This window comes from Oncorhynchus gorbuscha, linkage group LG02 (assembly GCF_021184085.1).
Source record: "Oncorhynchus gorbuscha isolate QuinsamMale2020 ecotype Even-year linkage group LG02, OgorEven_v1.0, whole genome shotgun sequence".
Lineage (NCBI taxonomy): Eukaryota > Metazoa > Chordata > Actinopteri > Salmoniformes > Salmonidae > Oncorhynchus > Oncorhynchus gorbuscha.
Window position 1 is genome coordinate 5,179,450 of NC_060174.1, and position 6,000 is coordinate 5,185,449.

At 47.4% G+C, this 6,000-nt stretch overlaps 1 protein-coding gene across 15 annotated transcripts in view; it reads right to left on the reverse strand.

Annotated features, from left to right (window-relative positions):
• LOC123996431 (kinesin-like protein KIF1A) overlaps positions 1-1,813 on the reverse strand; it is a 154,533-nt gene extending 152,720 nt beyond the window's left edge. For all 15 annotated transcript variants that reach the window (XM_046299901.1, XM_046299892.1, XM_046299882.1 and 12 more), the window contains exon 1: positions 1,447-1,813. The gene's annotated coding sequence lies outside the window, so the exon portion shown is untranslated. The remainder of the gene's footprint in view (positions 1-1,446) is intronic.
• Positions 1,814-6,000: the final 4,187 nt, after the last annotated feature.

Below are 6,000 nucleotides of genomic sequence, written 5' to 3' on the forward strand. Positions count from 1 at the left end.
GTTAAGTGCCTTGCTCAATAGCAATTGGGGTTAAATGCCTTGCTCAAGAGCAATTAGGGTTAAGTGCCTTGCTCAATAGCAATTGGGGTTAAATGCCTTGCTCAAGAGCAATTAGGGTTAAGTGCCTTGCTCAATAGCAATTGGGGTTAAGTGCCTTGCTCAAGAGCAATTAGGGTTAAGTGCCTTGCTCATTAGCAATTAGGGTTAAGTGCCTTGCTCAAGAGCAATTAGGGTTAAATGCCTTGCTCAATAGCAATTGGGGTTAAGTGCCTTGCTCAAGAGCAATTAGGGTTAAATGCCTTGCTCAAGAGCAATTAGGGTTAAGTGCCTTGCTCAATAGCAATTGGGGTTAAGTGCCTTGCTCAAGAGCAATTAGGGTTAAGTGCCTTGCTCAATAGCAATTAGGGTTAAGTGCCTTGCTCAAGAGCAATTAGGGTTACATGCCTTGCTCAATAGCAATTGGGGTTAAGTGCCTTGCTCAATAGCAATTGGGGTTAAGTTCCTTGCTCAAGAGCAATTAGGGTTAAGTGCCTTGCTCAATAGCAATTGGGGTTAAGTGCCTTGCTCAAGAGCAATTAGGATTAAGTGCCTTGCTCAAGAGCAATTAGGGTTAAGTGCCTTGCTCAAGAGCAATTAGGGTTAAATGCCTTGCTCAAGAGCAATTAGGTTAAGTGCCTTGCTCAAGAGCAATTAGGGTTAAGTGCCTTGCTCAAGTGTAATTAGGGTTAAATGCCTTGCTCAAGTGCGACAGATTTCTCACCTTACGAACTAGAGACCTTTTGTCAACTTGTCCAACGCTCTAACCACTAGGCTACCTGCCCCTCTACCTTATTACAGGTATAGGCTGGCTTTTAGGCATAATCTGACATGAGAATGCATCTGACCACCATTTTTTGGAGAGAGACTGTAATTACGAGGATATAAGAGTTGTGTGAAATAAGACGCAGGTGAACGGGACGTGCATCATGGGAATTTATCACGATCTAATGTTAGCCTATAATTTACTCCCCACGTAATTTTTATCATAGGCTACAACACATGCCCGTAGGCTGTCATTTGAAACGGACATTTCAGGATAATTCAACGTGTAGGGCTATTACATTGTCCCAGGCACAATTAAATTGTAACGTAATAAAAACGTTTTTTTTAAGGCAAATTCTAAATGAGGTTGTCAACTGATGTTGCTGACTTGCCTACCTCCTGAATGACATTCTTATTGTCAACCAGCTCAACATTATACTACAACAGGACAATAAAATAGGTTCTAGAGAAAATGATCTATTATATTTAAGCCCCTAGTTTTCCATCCATCCTACATGGTCTGAGCTGACAGCTCCTCTATAGCCGCACCCCATCACAATCCTTCCCTTCCCAGCCCGGGAGACGCAACGCCAAACAAACACTGCCCCATGAATACGGCATTAGCACCAGAACAATGGATCCTACCTCTTCAATGCCTCCGTCCGGTTTAAGAAGCTTGTTTGCTCTGCTCTCCTCTTCTGTTAATTGTCTGACTTCCAGCTCTGTCTCTCTTTCTCTCTCTCTTTCTCAATCTGTCTGACTGTCACAGACCAGCTGCCAGCCCACGTCCCTTCTTTTCTCCCTTCCTCCCTCCAAGCAGGAAGAAGACTCAAGGTAGAAAGAACATCACGACCGCTAGAGGGAATATTACAGTATAGCCTAGAAACCCTGCTATAGCCTGGGGTCCAGGGAGGGTTTGATAAAACAAAAAGGGTTTTGCGTTGAGTGCTGGGAGACAAAATGTCTCTGTTCTGTTGACTGCCTGCCTGCTGCCTACAGGAAGGATGCTGAACTGTTCTGAGCCTGGTGATGTCATCACTGAGGGAGGTAGCAGCATCAATGCAGCAGAGAGAGAGAGAGAGAGAGAGAGAGAGGGGGAAAGGGAGGAGGAGGGGAGGGCTAAACATCGGGCAGAGAGAAACAGCCAATAATGCCCTTGAATTTAATTGAAACAGAGAGAGCGAGAGCGAGAAAGAGAGAGAGATGGGGCAAGGGTGGGGGAGGGCTGAGCACTGGGCAGAGAGAGAGAGAGAGAGAGAGAGAGAGAGAGAGAGAGAGAGAGAGAGAGAGAGAGAGAGGGAGGGGAGGGCTGAGCACTGGGCAGACAGAGAGAGAGAGAGGGGAAGGGAGGGGAGGGCTGAGCACTGGGCAGAGAGAGAGAGAGAGAGAGGGGGGAGGGGAGGGCTGAGCACTGGGCAGAGAGAGAGAGAGAGAGGGGAAGGGAGGGGAGGGCTGAGCACTGGGCAGAGAGAGAGAGAGAGAGGGGAAGGGAGGGGAGGGCTGAGCACTGGGCAGACAGAGAGAGAGAGAGGGGAAGGGAGGGGAGGGCTGAGCACTGGGCAGAGAGAGAGAGAGAGAGAGAGGGAGGGGAGGGCTGAGCACTGAGCACTGGGAGAGAGAGAGAGAGAGAGAGAGAGAGAGAGAGAGAGAGAGAGAGAGAGAGAGAGAGAGAGAGAGAGAGAGAGAGAGAATAAGAGAGAGAATAAGAGAGAGAAAGAGAGAGAAAGGAGAGGGAGGGGGAAGGGAGGGGAGGGCTGAGCACTGGGCAGAGAGAGAGAGAGAGAGAGAGAGAGAGAGAGAGAGAGAGAGAGAGAGAGAGAGAGAGAGAGAGAGAGAGAGAGAGAGAGAGAGAGAGAGAAAGAGAGAGAGAGAGAGGGGGGAAGGGAGGGGAGGGGTAAGCATACTGTCTGGCACCGTTCTCATCCCTAGCTAACCAACTAGGGCTAACTTACAGTCAGGTCAAACCGTGCAGACAGAATAACAAGCTAGTCAACAGCACAGCTAACACAATCACTTCAAACTGGAGCTGGAATGACAGCAAATTACTTTCACTTTGTTTCGTTTGACCTTTTTTCAATTGGAATGTATTTGTATATGTCCATAAAAATGATGCTGATTCATGATTTCGACTGGCTGAGAAACGCTGTCTGTCTGTCTGTCTGTCTGTCTGTCTGTCTGTCTGTCTGTCTGTCTGTCTGTCTGTCTGTCTGTCTGTCTGTCTGTCTGTCTGTCTGTCTGTCTGTCTGTCTGTCTGTCTGTCTGTCTGTCTGTCTGTCTGTCTGTCTGTCTCGTCCCGACTCCCGACATGTTCATTACTACGGGTCAGCTGGAGATCTAATTTGAATATTGAAACAATGTTGCAAATGTCGGAGAGACAGACAGTAAGGTTTAAACAATAAATCTCCGTTGTTGAAAACCAAATGTTAGTCTAAAAGAAATGTGAGATAATGTGTAGATGCTTTTTACAGTGGAGATCAAGTTTATAAATTGCCTGGCTGGGCTGATGAGACAGTGGATTGCAGCAGTCAGATGGAACAGAGTCAATAGACATTTCAACGTCAGCCGGTGGTAACTTGTTGAATAGACACCGGCCGGAAAGCGGTTTAAACCAATCAGCATTCAGGATTAGTCCTCACCCATTGTATAATTCTGGATAACATCTAGCTATAGTATTGTATACGGACATATCAAGACAGATTTACACATATCGGCACCCAGAACCAATCAGCTACTCTCTCTACAGTTAATTGTAATGTTAAGGCCGTCACTAGAGACAAATCATTAATATAAAGACAGAGGGAAAGGGAATTCCTAACGACAAAAACATTTATTTACAGCATTAATGTCCTGGACATTTTGATCTGCATGGTGAATTAATCCCCTTTTTTATAGGCCAAGCCTGAGACATCAAGCTGAGAGGACACAGTACCAGCACAAAGCAGAGCTCTGTACCGTGGAAATACCCCGTGAATGTTAGCAGGCCTGGTTAGTTGGTTGGGACACCACCAAGTTGTTTAGAGGGACCTACCAGAAGAGGACTGGCCACACCTCAGAGCCTGGTTCCTCTCTAGGTTTATAATCTCTACCCGACACAGCCAGAAGAGGACTGGCCACCCCTCAGAGCCTGGTTCCTCTCTAGGTTTCTTCCTAGGTTCCTGCATTTCTAGGGAGTTTTTCCTAGCCACTGTGTTTCTACATCTGCATTGCTTGCTATTTTGGGGGTTTTAGGCTGGGTTTCTGTACAGCACTTTGATATATCAGCTGATGTAAAACGGGATTTGCAAATACATTTGATATAAATTGGTCAGTTGGTAGCTGTTACAGGCTTTGTTTTTATCCATTTATATTGTGAGGTTGGACTTTAGCACGTTAGCTCATTAGGGCGTCACTGATTGGTGTCACCTCGTTAGTCAGCATGTGTTACACCTGTGCTGGTTTGTCATCTCGTTAGTCAGAAGGTGTTTCACCTGTGCTGGCCCAGGTGATATTTACAGAGTGGCTGGCCCAGGGGATATTTACAGAGTGGCTGGCCCAGGGGATATTTAAGAGTGGCTGGCCCAGGTGATATTTAAGAGTGGCTGGCCCAGGTGATATTTAAGAGTGGCTGGCCCAGGGGATATTTACAGAGTGGCTGGCCCAGGGGATATTTACAGAGTGGCTGGCCCAGGGGATATTTGCAGAGTGGCTGGCCCAGGTGATATTTAAGAGTGGCTGGCCCAGGGGATATTTACAGAGTGGCTGGCCCAGGTGATATTTACAGAGTGGCTGGCCCAGGGGATATTTGCAGAGTGGCTGGCCCAGGTGATATTTAAGAGTGGCTGGCCCAGGGGATATTTACAGAGTGGCTGGCCCAGGTGATATTTACAGAGTGGCTGGCCCAGGGGATATTTACAGAGTGGCTGGCCCAGGGGATATTTAAGAGTGGCTGGCCCAGGGGATATTTACAGAGTGGCTAGCCCAGGGGATATTTACAGAGTGGCTGGCCCAGGGGATATTTACAGAGTGGCTGGCCCAGGGGATATTTACAGAGTGGCTAGCCCAGGGGATATTTACAGAGTGGCTGGCCCAGGGGATATTTACAGAGTGGCTGGCCCAGGTGATATTTAAGAGTGGCTGGCCCAGGGGATATTTACAGAGTGGCTAGCCCAGGTGATATTTAAGAGTGGCTGGCCCAGGGGATATTTACAGAGTGGCTGGCTCAGGGTATATATAAGAGTGGCTGGCCCAGGGGATATTTACAGAGTGGCTGGCCCAGGGGATATTTACAGAGTGGCTGGCCCAGGGGATATTTACAGAGTGGCTGGCCCAGGTGTATTTCAGATAGGCACCCTATTCCCTATACAGTGCTCTACTTTAGACCAGGACCCATTTGGGATGCAACTTATATCCAACCCACAAAATGTGAGAGAAAATCTAGTACTTAGCTTAGGCTTAGCTGTGGCTTAGCTTAGGCTTAGCTGTGGCTTAGCTTTGGCTTAGCTGTGGCTTAGCTTTGGCTTAGCTTTGGCTTAGCTGTGGCTTAGTTTTGGCTTAGCTTTGGCTTAGCTGTGGCTTAGCTTTGGCTTAGTTTAGGCTTAGCTTTGGCTTAGCTGTGGCTTAGCTTTGGCTTAGCTTAGGCTTAGCTGTGGCTTAGCTTTGGATTACCTTTGGCTTAGCCTTGCAAGGGGTTGAAAGTATTTTCTCAACAAGGAAATGATTTAGGAAAAATAGAGGTAATAGTATTGTTTGATCACAATTCCAAATTTGTAACACATAATTGGAGTACAACATTATGTTGGCATATTTACAGACTATGGGCTCTATGTCCAGCTGGCTCTATGTTCAGCTGGCTCTATGTTCAGCTGGCTCTATGTTCATCTGGCTCTATGTCCAGCTGGCTCTATGTTCAGCTGGCTCTATGTCCAGCTGGCTCTATGTTCATCTGGCTCCATGTTCATCTAGCTCTATGTCCATCTGGCTCTATGTTCAGCTGGCTCTATGTTCAGCTGGCTCTATGTCCAGCTGGCTCTATGTTCAGCTGGCTCTATGTTCAGCTGGCTCTATGTCCAGCTGGCTCCATGTTCAGCTGGCTCTATGTTCAGCTGGCTCTATGTTCAGCTGGCTCTATGTCCAGCTGGCTCTATGTCCAGCTGGCTCTATGTTCAGCTGGCTCTATGTTCAGCTGGCTCCATGTTCAGCTGGCTCTATGTTCAGCTGGCT